Source organism: Alexandromys fortis, unplaced genomic scaffold, assembly GCF_014885135.2.
Source record: "Alexandromys fortis isolate MF-2015 unplaced genomic scaffold, M_Fortis_MF-2015_v1.1 scaffold_46, whole genome shotgun sequence".
Lineage (NCBI taxonomy): Eukaryota > Metazoa > Chordata > Mammalia > Rodentia > Cricetidae > Alexandromys > Alexandromys fortis.
The window spans coordinates 3,489,699-3,501,975 of record NW_026067919.1 but is presented as its reverse complement, the minus strand read 5'-3'; the positions used below and the strand labels follow the sequence as shown (position 1 = coordinate 3,501,975).

The window sequence follows — 12,277 nt, the reverse complement described above, 5'->3', positions numbered from 1 at the left end:
AACACTCTGCAGGACAAAACTTTTTAGGATTACTTCTATAAATCTCATTGAAGGTTTACTGCATCTGTTGGGTTACTCATTACTTCCCATTGCATATTAAGCTGCATGTTTCATTTTCCTAGTAAAAATGGCAATGATTTCGTTAGATCAATTAGAGCAGGTGGGGTCATCTATTTTAATATATTTTAATAAATAAACAAATAGTCTACACCTTAATTTGCATCATTCTGATAAAATGTTCTCAAAGGCCTAGGTACCTTTATTGAAAGAGCACTGGATAAGGAAACTCTATATTAGAAACAGTTTGAACAGAGAGCACACTCATGCACCAGGTACACATTTCTAACGACACAGAACACCAGAAGACATAATGTGAATCCAACAGAAAGTTCAACCATGCTGCAGTTAACTGTGACATCAGTGACAGGCTGCATTGCCCTGATCCTAAGGGTGGAAAGCTGCTCTGACAGAATACTTTGTTTTGTTTTTCTTGCCTGGCTCTACTTTTCAATTCCCTATGTTGTGCTGTAAGTGAGGCACAGACTATAACAGATTAAATGTATGTGGGAGCTGGATATATTCGTAAGATCACTGCTGCATAATATCCCTTAAAACAAAGTACTTCCCCCTAGTGATTTACAGGAATGTTTTAGTAATACATATTTAAGACTGAATTTTAACCAAGGTTACTATCTCCACGTATGTTTTCAAATGCACCTATATTTCAAATAGTGAGACAAGTTCACTCTGTAGGCCATGTTGGCCTTGGCCTCACACTTAGGCTGTTCTTGTTTCTGTGTTTTCAGTGTGGAGTTATAGGCGTGTTGCAGCCATTTTCAGTTTTAAAGTATACATGTTAAAAGGTCATAGAAAATTATACATTTTCAGTGGATGAGAGATTTTCCATAATATAGCATAGGTGAATGATTTGAAATGAAGACTCTTTCTACAAAAGAATTCCTGCAAAGAATGAGCACAGTCCACAAAGAAAGAAGAGTCTTTCTCTGCACAGGTGCAGAAGTCTGAGGGTCTCTGGTGGCTCAGGAAGACTCAGCCATGAGAGAATGACAGAAGGCACTGAATTTGGCAGGCTCTTGCTTGACGCGCCTGACAGGTTGAGATTGAAAACATAACAATTAAAGGCATACTCACGCTCACGTTCACCAAGTGCTAGCCTTGAAGTACCACGTTAATCACTTTGGTTAAAGATTACCTACGTTTTCCCGACTAGGCAACAAAGACTTGTCTAAGTAGGACAAACACAGTCAAAGGGTGGGAAGGTGTAAAGAGCTCTGGGCAGTATGGACGACAGTGTTGGAGGCTAGCAGAAAAGGCTAGCTGGGTATGAGCAGGTGCATGCTGACAATGGAGGTGGTGGAACAGATTTGAAAAAGAATACAGATTCATGCCCATCCTAGATATTTTGAATTTCATTCAACTGACATTGAAGTCAGTTGGAGTTTGGGAACTATCCTTTGGGCATCCTGGTATAAAGGCTCTAACCTATACCTACTGACCCTAATTGCTTTGTCTGACTTGATTCATGGATGCTATGGCTTGTGTGAAAGTGGAAATCTAACCAAGTCGCCTTATGCTTTAGGGCATGTGACTGACATCAGGGGTATTGGGGCTCATCTCTCTGTGTCACCGTTGGCAAGGTTGAAGCCTGAGCAGCATGCTTCTAAAAGATTTTCAAAAGCATCACTTGGCCAAGGCTTATTTGGGGCCTCATCTGCTCTTTGAGGCAGAGAGATGCAAGGCAGTCTTGCTAGACACCAGTGTACTCTATCCCCTATAAAGCTATATTGGGTAGTAATCAGTCCGTTTCTGAACTAAATCATTCAGAGAAACATGAGACTCCTGAAGAGATAGGCAAATGTTTATTTTTAAACACAAATGATGTCATCGTCAAATAAGCAAATGTGCTTATAATTGAGATGATTTCAGGATTCTGTCCTCCGTAAGTGAAGACGAATCATATACACGGAAGCCAATATTGCAGAACTATGCTATAACAGTGAGCTCATGGTGTCACAGAAATTGCTGCATGGATGTGGATCTTGAGCTAGCATATGGCATCATAGAGCTTAACAGATAGCATCCCAGAGGCATGTCCTGCATAAAGGGATGATACCATTCTAAGTGTGGTATACCCTGTTTCTCAATGCTATCACAGCTTTCCTCGTCTTCAGATGTTATCACACATTTTTCAAGCTGTCTTTTAGCCCCTGCAGACCTCAGTTTCCAAAGAGGATACAATTAACTTTTAAGTAGGTAACACTTGAAAGGGGAGTCATCTCTTAAACACCAGCAGCTGGGTGGTGCTGGCATACACCTTTGATCCCAGCATTAGGAGGCAGAGGCAGTCAGATCTCTGCGAGTTCAAGGCCAGCCTGGTTGAAATAGTGAGTTCCAGGACAACCTCCAAAGCTACAGAGAGAAACCCTACATCCCTGACACCCTGGGAGATTTGATAATGGCTTGTCATTGTATACTTCTACAACTTGCTCCTTATAAATTTACGTTTTGTATAACTTTTATTTGGTGTGATTGTCATAAATTAAGATTTTTTTAATGTAAGTATGTATACCTGGTTACCATAAAGAATCAATGTAAAGAGGCTCATGTGGTCTTGATTAGTTTGTGATAACAAGAACCACAGGCTCCTTAGCACTCGTAAGGACCTGGAAAGTGCACATCCTCGGTGTCCGTTCTAGGCATCTGGAATCAGAAACTCTAAGGACAGCAGGTTATTATACAGATAGTCAAATATTAGAACACTGTGGTCATGGAAGATGGGTACCTCTCCCATAATCAGAGCCTTGTAAAATAAGGAGCCGAAACAGCAGCCCTGCTGATTGTGCCAAAGAATGGAATCTGAGTCTACCTCTGGCTCTGGGTGGAAACTTGACCTTCTGAAGTGCCCAGAAGATTACTGTCTATTGGAGGCCTCCTGGAAAAGAACAAGGACATCCTATCATATTCGCCAAAGGAATTTTTTTTTTTTTTTACCTGAACAAGGAAACTGCCCTCTGAGAAGCCGTGAGTGCCGGAAACAGAAAGCCTAGCAGAACACGTGGATCATCACAGTGGTGTTCTGTCCACTCCCAGCTGTGAGACTGTTTTCCTCTGCAAAGGCCCCCAACCCTTCAGAGTGCCTACAGTGGTTCCTACGGAATGCCTCTGGTCTACACTGCTCCCTGTGAAGCATCTGCATTAATCCAACAATTGGGAATGGAGAAGCAGCTGAACAGCTAAGAATACCTGCTGCTCTTGCAGAGGACCTAGGTTGGTTTTCCCATACTTACACCAGGCCGCTCACAATGACTGATAGCTCCAATTCCAGGGGATCTGACTTTCTGACATCCTCTTTTGCCTTTTTAGGCATTTGTACACATGTGGTGTGTGGTGTACGCATAGAAATCACACACACACACACATGCACACACACACATGCACACACACAGAGTAAAAAATAAATAAAAATTTAAATTCATTCAACAGCAACAGAGAACAGAAGGGACCAGAGAGCAGAAGGGATGGCAGAGTAAGATCCTGTTAACAGGGCCTAAAGTTTGACTGTAGCCTAAGCCTGTTGAGTAATTCTGATTTATACCAGCATTTTCTTATGAATTTTCTCCAGGAACTCATTCTCGCAAAAATGCTGCTAGGGCACAGAGACCAACAACCCAACAATGGTGCTTTGGCTTTATTCCCTCCTTATGTACACAGTACATGGGCAAGCTTGCTCTTAGTTTATGGCATTTGATTAAAGCATTTCTTACAGTGAAGACCTAGTCACACTGCCCACTCTCCTTCCCTATCCTCCCTGTCACTCTTACAAAGAAAGGAGATTGAAGGTTATCAATGCCTGCCTCATCCAGGAAGGTTCTGACCTATGATCTACAGTGAGAGTTTAGGCTGATAACTATCTGAGAAATAAGACAGCTTTCTGTTTTCCCTGTATTCTATCTCCTTACCATCCCATAACTCATCACCACTGCTTCCCAAAACCTGAACTCCTGTTCACTTTCATAACTTAGGAAGCTATCCAAGTTGTAGTTACCGACAACCTCGAGCCTTATTGTGTTATTGTGTGTGCAAGTAATGAGCTTGTCTGTATTTTCTACTTCCAGTCTATCCGTGATGACTTTATTCCACAGACTCAAATTATCAAATCTTCTAAGGCCCGCATCTCCAAAGTATGAGTTTTTAATCATCGATGCAAAATCATTTGAAGGTTAAATAGTTCTATCCATAAATATAGGCAGTGTATGGAGATGGCAAGCACAGGAAGCAGCTTAGTTCCCTGAGGCTTTCCATTTGTCTTGGAGTTAGGGACACGGGTCTCTGTGATAATGCACTTAGCAGTCTAGTTCCTGCACCTGCATGCACCATGTGCACAAGCCACTCTCCAAACACTGTACCTAGCAACTTTGATCTTGATTGAACTCATCTGGGGGACATGCTGAGTGAGACAACTATATTCACTTTTAACTTTTTAGAGAGAATCTCCCATATGATGCCTATGTAAAGCTGGGAAGAGGCATAGAGCAGGAACAATGTATGTACGACTTAATCTACCAGTCAAAATAGAAATCTACCCAAACTACGCCCCTTAGTGACTGACTTCTCATTCTCTAGGACCCTAAAAAATGAAATGAAGATCTGAGCAGTAATCAGAGTCCTTGGGGATCCTCACTTCCATGGTCACCAGCAAAGCAGATAGCATCTTACTCTATCACCTAAGCCACCATTTTCCTTCAAATAAGTTTGTCCGGCTTCTTTGGCAAATCTGTGTGAGCCAGTTTTCAGCTCTTGGGCTAATAAGCCAAGAAGTTGGAAACACTAGACAGAGGTTCAGACCACTCTGAGTATCAGTGTGAACCAGGAGTGAAACATTATCAGAAATGTATTTCCTTCCTATTTGGGCCTTGGGGCACATGGCTTGTAATCTCAGCTGCTCAGGAATCCAAGGCCTGAGAATGTGAGTTCTATCTCTGTAGAGTGAGTTCAAGGCCAGCTTTGGTAACATAGTTAGAGTCTATCTCAAAATTTAAAAAAAAAAAGATGACTGATAATATAGTTCAGTGCTAGAGTGATCACTGAGCATGTAAGTTCAAGTACCAGAATAAAACCAAAAACAAAACAAAAATAAAAATAAAACAAAAGTAAAAATAAAGTATGCATACATGCCATAAATTCCAGTACTTAGGAAGTACAGACAGAAGGATCAGGAATTCAAATACAGCATGGGGTAAGTGAGACTAGTTTAAAAACAAAGAATAAATTCTGATGCCAATCATAGGGTCCATGTCTATGACTCCATATGTATATATGTTAGCTATATCTCTGACATCAATACCTATCTACAGCCCTATGTCTAGAACCTTCTGGCTAGGAGAGATGAACTGAAAATACCAAGTTAACTTGAAAAACTTCCACTCTAGTTGAGTCTGTTCTAACCCTCTATCTGATGTCGCCTGAGTTTCTTCCTTTCATTTTCTGATGTTACTTTTCCTGTCTAAGGTAATTATTGTTGCACAGTGAACTCTGACACCGTTACTTTCACCTATTACCTATATTCTATTGCTCTTCTATGGCCCAAGTTGTGGCAGCTAGAGGAACGTGACTTGTTATGATAATAAATAATAATTATATTGAATAATAATGATGACAATGAGTAATAATAGTAAGCAAAAGCTAAGCCCTGTGCCACGACTTTTGGAACTTCATTATAGCAAAGAAGTGTCTCATTCCATTTCACCTGTGGGGATGTGACGTAGAGTTAGGCACGACTACGCTCTTTAATTATGTATGCATTTCTTTCTCTTATGGAGGGAGTTGTTGGGTGGCAAAGACACAAACACAACTCTGAAACCTCAGGGCAGTTTTTTTCTCTGCTGATTTACTTAATAAAACACTGAAGGAGAAGTTTAAATATAGAATAGCGGAGTACTGTATTTTACACCTATGCATATCAATTCTCATAGACAACAGGGAAAAGGCCACAGGGTTGATATTTGCGGTCTGTAATGTCATTCCCATTTGGAATATTTAATGATTTGTATCTTCTCACTGCATAGTTTAGAATTCAAGTAGCAGACTCTACTAATAATGCCTTTTTATAGTTGTGTGTACAGAAGTACAAAATCACACAGGGTGATTCACTCAAGTGTGTTTTGTGAATTCACATGATTGGTACACCCCAATACAGAAACAAATAGTAGCAACCATGAGAACTGAAAACAAAGGTAATATCATAAGAGTGGTTGTCATACACTACCACTATTCAAGGCGGGAAACATCTAAATAAATCTACAGAAAAGGAAGGGCTGTGCCTTATTTTCCCAGATACTTGAGAAACTTTAGTAAACAAAGAAAATACTTTGTTGGGCTTTGCTACATAGTTGGAAAAAAATCTGACGAGATGGGTTCATGTGCCTTGAAAAACTCATGATCTTAACGCATGAAGCAGTTAAGAGTCTCATGTTTCTGCCTTATACAACAGAGTACTTAGTTGAGTAAGATAAGCTGAATGTAGAATCTTTTCCTGCTGTCTGCTGTGGAGAAAACCACAGTATCTGCGCATGTCAAACTCACATGGCTGCATCCTTAACGAATCACACTGGAGAGCTCACTAGGGGCAGGAAATCATGACGGGATTTAGAAACTGGTACTCAAGGTCATCTCTGGTTTGGAGGGAAATCTCTCTGGCTAAATTTTCTCATCGACTTTGGGCTGTGGCCAGATGTCTCTAGTGAGTATTAACTCTAGAGATCAAACTGAAAATGATCCAAGTTTTTGAAGAATGGAGAAAAAAAATCAGAGAAATCTAACTATTCAGTCAGTGCACGGGATGCTTGTCCAGTTCTTTGCTCATGTTGTGAATGAGACACTCTGTCTCTAAAGTCTGGAGACAAACTAGAGGTGGTGAATCTAATTATGTCCCAGGGTCAAGCTGCCATAAGGTGTTTGTACTCTGGAATGACATGAGTGTGATCTCTAACTGGTCTGTAATCCACACCTACCCTAGTTACAATGTCATCTCCAGCAAGGAAAAGACACTCTCACTGGAGATAAATGAGCAGCAGCCCCCCCACCCCTTTTCATTCTATAAAGAAAAATGCCATAAGAAGAAATCTTTTTCAAGCTCTTATGACTGGTTTGCTCTTGCCTGGAGTATATTTACTGCCTACTGACATGGCATCTGCTCTAGTTTTGGGTTATAAGTGATATCCATTACATCACTTATGTCATTACTACAGAGGGTTAAATGTCTGCCCCAATTTAGCCACAGAAAGTAGACCTCAAAATGCTGCCCATTCCGTCTCTAGAATTCACTATCCGTCTCTAAACTCTTGCCTATTAAATGCATGTTGAATTAATTTCTCATTTTGATTTTTAAATGGAAATATGCATATGGTGTCTCAGTGGATTCTGTGTGTGTGCAGGGTTCAACTTCATTCTCTGCTGTTGGTTGGCACCTCGCCCTGTCTGCTGAACACACTTCAGGGGAATTTTATGGCACTTAGCGCAGGCAAAGCATCTGGCACAAACACAAACTTTCCTCCCTTTCTCTGGGAGGAAGCTTATCGTGAACCACAAATTGTGCTATTTATGAGCACTCTCTTCGCGAAGAATGTAGCCAAGGGATAATTTGGAGATGGTTTGCTTTTAAATTTTTTAGTGAATAATAGTTCCCTCCCCCTTCCCAGGAAATGCACTGGATGGCTGCAAGGATGGCTTTACATTTTAAAGGTTATCTGGAACACCAAATTCTTTCAAATACACAGAAATTTTAAATAGTGGGAAATTTTTCATATAGAATGCTTAATGCTCAAAACTATAAAGAAATTATGACATCAATAATCGATTTTCTTCCCGGTCCATAGACATAGTAATATAGCTCTTATATTTCCTGAGGAGAAGCCCTTGGAGGAGGGGATCAGTCTCTATATGTAAGCATTTCGGAAAGGCTTCCTCCTATAATGTTGTAGAAAGGCTAATCTGAAATAAATGAATCCAATTTTTTTAATTAATTTTCCTTTTTAGTTATGTGTATGTATGTGTGTCTGTGTGGGGGTATGTGAAGTTGCCCACAGATGCCAGGAGGAGACAGCAAATTCCCCTGGAGCTGGAGTTCTAGCTGGTAATCATGTTTGGATTCCTTGGAAGAGCAGCAGGTTAAGAGAAGTAAGAGCTCTTAATCACTAAGCTATCTCTCTAGAGAAGTGGTTCTCAGCCGTCCTAAACCCAGAATGCTTTCATACGGCTCCTCATGTTTTGGTAGCCTCCAACCATACGATTATATTGTTGCTACTTCAACACCATAATTTCGCTACTGCTATGAGTCATACTGTAAGTATCTGATATGGAACCCCAAAGGAGTTATGGCCCACAGGTTGAAAGTACTGTGAGTCTAAGCCCTCCGATTGCCCACTGAGAGATCTTGTCTCAAACACGAGTCTCAAAAGTGTGTGATTATCTATCTGTAAGATCTATGGGGCCTACAGAATGATATTCTGTATATCATCCAGATGTTTTGTCAGAGTTGAACACCACGTGGGTCTCTGGAGATCTTTTGTATTGTATGAAAAGATGACGAGTTGCTATCATAGATAACCCCAAAACCCTGTAATCCTGTGGGTGGGGCTCACACATACTCATTTCTTTTTCTAACTGTTCATTTATTTACAAAGGACTCACTGCACAGTTACTGTGGACCAGACATAATTATAGTATGTGGTCTGGAGATTACAGATGAAGTCTAGGCTGCTGCTAAATTGGGGAATTAATCAGCAACAGATGGTAACTGAAGTCCCTGAGAAATGCCATTTGTAAGACAAATTAAAGATATTTTTCTGTTTAAACATTGAAACCAATCCCCGGTCAGCTGCAGCATTTAAATGAATGAACTCAGACTCCAGCTGACAGTTATATGACTACATATTTACAAGTCTTTCAGTGAGCTAAAGCACACTTCAGCACTTAGCTGCTTTTACAAAAATCTTTTCTTAGAGGGCAAGCCCATTCGCCCTTGATCTTCAGATGCCAACCATAGTAAACTCTCCTCTTTTCAGCCTAACACCACAGTTAGTTAACTAGGAAAGTCCCCCTCTCCCCCATCACACACACTTGTCCTTGCCGAGTAGAATGTACTGAATAGGCATTGTTCTTTGGAGGCCAATTTCAGACTTAAAGTTCCATTATAAGAACCGTGAAATAAAATGGGCAAACCCTAGCTACAGAAGGTTACAACGAGGTGTCCTCAAAACCAGGCAGTAAGACTGTTCTCTCAGAGTGAAAATTGCACCAGATGAAATTAGCCTTTTGAAGGAACCTTATTAAAGGGCAGGTCAAAAGCAGGAAGGCACGCTAGGAGCACTAATCAAGGGCTGACTAAATTCAGGATGGGCGATGACTTAATGAATATTATTAGCATGTCTGAAATAAGGCTATGCTTGCCGAATAGATCTCACCCAGGCATCCAGGAGAGAAAATTTAATGATATGTGGGTCTTTTTCTCTCCTCCTGATAAGTACAGGAAGAGAAGCCACCATCTGATCCTCTCTGCGGTATGACTTCTGCTTCTGTTTCTTCTGATTCCAAGGGCAGGGGGCTAGTTGGTAAAGCATAGTTTTTCATAAGGAGAAGTGTTAAAACTCTTGTGGGGGAGAAACACTGGGTGAGCTTCTGTCAAAGCCAATGCAGTGCTAATGACGAGAGATATTAATAAGAGGAGCGTAGTGATCGGTTTAATCAAAATTTGGCATGTTATGAGATGGCTAATCAATAATTTGGGCAAAGCATTACCTTGGTGCTTAGATCTGATGAAGAGTGAATTCAGAGAGCTGCCTCACCAGACAAAAGTGCTTGGAACTCATGACAAGAGCAATCAGGAAGGCCTTTTGGCTCAGATATCTTTTTTTTTTTTTTTTTTTTTTTTTTTTTTTTTTTTTTTTTNACAGGGTTTCTTTGTGGTTTTGGAGCCTGTCCTGGAACTAGGTCTTGTAGACCAGGCTGGTCTCGAACTCACAGAGATCCACCTGCCTCTGCCTCTGCCTCCTGAGTGCTGGGATTAAAGGCGTGCGCCACCACCACCCAGCTGGCTCAGATATCTTTTAGCTTCTCTATGTAGCACCCATTTTTTCCAAGAATGAGCAGGACTCAGTGTCCCATGGTCTACTGTTAGAAAAGTGACCTTAGGAATGACCAACTCTGACCCAAAGAGATTGGGAGGAAGTTGAAATAATTGTAGATTTGTATGGCTGCTTTTAGTAAAGAAGTTCTGGTTTCTATGACTAATTCTAGTTTCTATGACTTTCATTGAAGAACAGAGATTCTAAAGCCAATGATCTGCCTTTAATAAAGAAAAAAAAGCAAGAAAAACAAGGAAAAAAGCTGGGGAAGTGGTTGCTTATGAGCACTACCCTTCCACTGAAAGTTGTCAGCATCCCATAGACCATGTTTGTTTGTTTGGTTGGTTAGTTGGTTGAATGTTTATTCCAGTACTTAGGCTTGAACCTACTTCTTGTACATCCTAGGCTAATGTTCTATCATGAAGTTAACCACCACCCCCACACCCAAGGCATCATAGTCTAAGGGATCCTCCTCTAGACCCTGGGAACAGTAGTAATTGCAACATTTGAGCATTCTCATCCCACAAATAAAGAATTAACATGCAAACTGCAGCTTCACGCAAACCCTAAAACTAAAGCTTTTGCTTTACATTTTTCACATCTTCAAAGGTCAGTTTTCACTTTTTCAATTATTCTGCTAACGTATATTCAGTGCTCTGGGGCAGGGGACTGAAACCAGGGCTGAATTTATTGGTTTTCAGGAATATTTGAAATTAGTACTGATAAATAAATTACAAAAAAGCTTTCCCCAAACACAAATTAATAAATTTTGATTTTACAAATGTTAAAAAATACAACATATGATGGCTTATAATATTTAGTGAATTTCTAAGTTGTTTGGTTCACCAGGGTTAAAGTATGTTTAACAATGAATATACTTTGATATTTTCATGAGAACATTAAATACAGGAGCTTTCTTAGCCATGCTTGTTAATATTACCACTTCTACTGTTTAAACCAGCAAATGATTTCCCCCCTTAGGCATACATTAACAATTTACTTTTTGTAGACAGTACATAAATATGATTAGCTTTGCAAATTGCTCTTTATTCTGTTACTGGTAAGTAATTTTTATATTATAGCAACATAAACAGATGCTACTTCCAACTACATATCCAGCTGTAATGAGCTAATGTAATGTGTTAAAACAACAAAAGAACTTCAGGAATGATTTAGTGAGTCAAGCCGCAGGGAAGCTCAGAGCAACACTGAACATAGGGTTTGCGAAAGTATTTTAAGATTTGTGTAACACTAAAGAATCATGGAGTCGCTATTCTCTGAAATTTACCAATAGCTGTGCAGTCATCTCAGAGACTGGGGCTTCAAATACCTAAGCAGAAAAGTTCCAGAGATGTCGTTCCTTACTCTCCCAATGCCTCAAGATTGAGATGTCTGCCACTCTCTAAGTGGAAGATCTGATTTATGTATTTCTATACCCTTTCATTTCAATAGTTGTGCACTCTCCAAATGTTTCGAGCCTGGAGCATCCCAAAATGGAGACAGATGTTGTAGACGTAGAGAAGGGAAAGGAGATGCTCAGATGTATCCCAGTAGACAAGCACCTGAAGAATCGGCCATGATGGAAGCCAAGAAAGGAGTTGCAGAAAGGAATCTACCACAGCTGTTATGCCAGACAAATGGCCGACAAAACTATCACATCCAGAGAAATGTATGTTGTCAGTGACTCTGATTTAGGACAGGGCACTCTAATGCTAATGAACTCTTTTGCAAATGAAGTTTGAGAATGCTAAGCAATGAAAGATGTATCCAAGAGTTTGGTTACTGACTTGCTAGGTGGGGTGCCTTCCTGAAGCAAGCACTCTGTCTTTAAGTTCCCTGCTAAGCTTAGTATTATGATTTAATTCTACATATATGTACTTCTAAATTACGAGCATTAAGAAACAAGTCTGAGCTTAGCAGTAGTGGCTAATGCCTTTGATTCCAGCACTGGGGAGGCAGAGGCAGAGGGGATTTATGAGTTTAAAGTCAGCCTGGTCTAAGAATGAGTTCCAGGACAACCAGGACTATTATTACATAGAGAAACCTGTCTCAAAACAAACAAAGAAGAAGAAGAAGAAGAAGAAGAAGAAGAAGAAGAAGAAGAAGAAGAAGAAGAAGAAGAAGAAGAAGAAGAA

General features: G+C 40.3%; 1 protein-coding gene across 3 annotated transcripts in view; it reads right to left on the bottom strand.

Annotated features, from left to right (window-relative positions):
• Positions 1-12,277, bottom strand: part of Znf385d (zinc finger protein 385D) — a 716,416-nt gene that overhangs the window by 103,349 nt on the left and 600,790 nt on the right. The gene's annotated exons all lie outside the window — the stretch shown is intronic.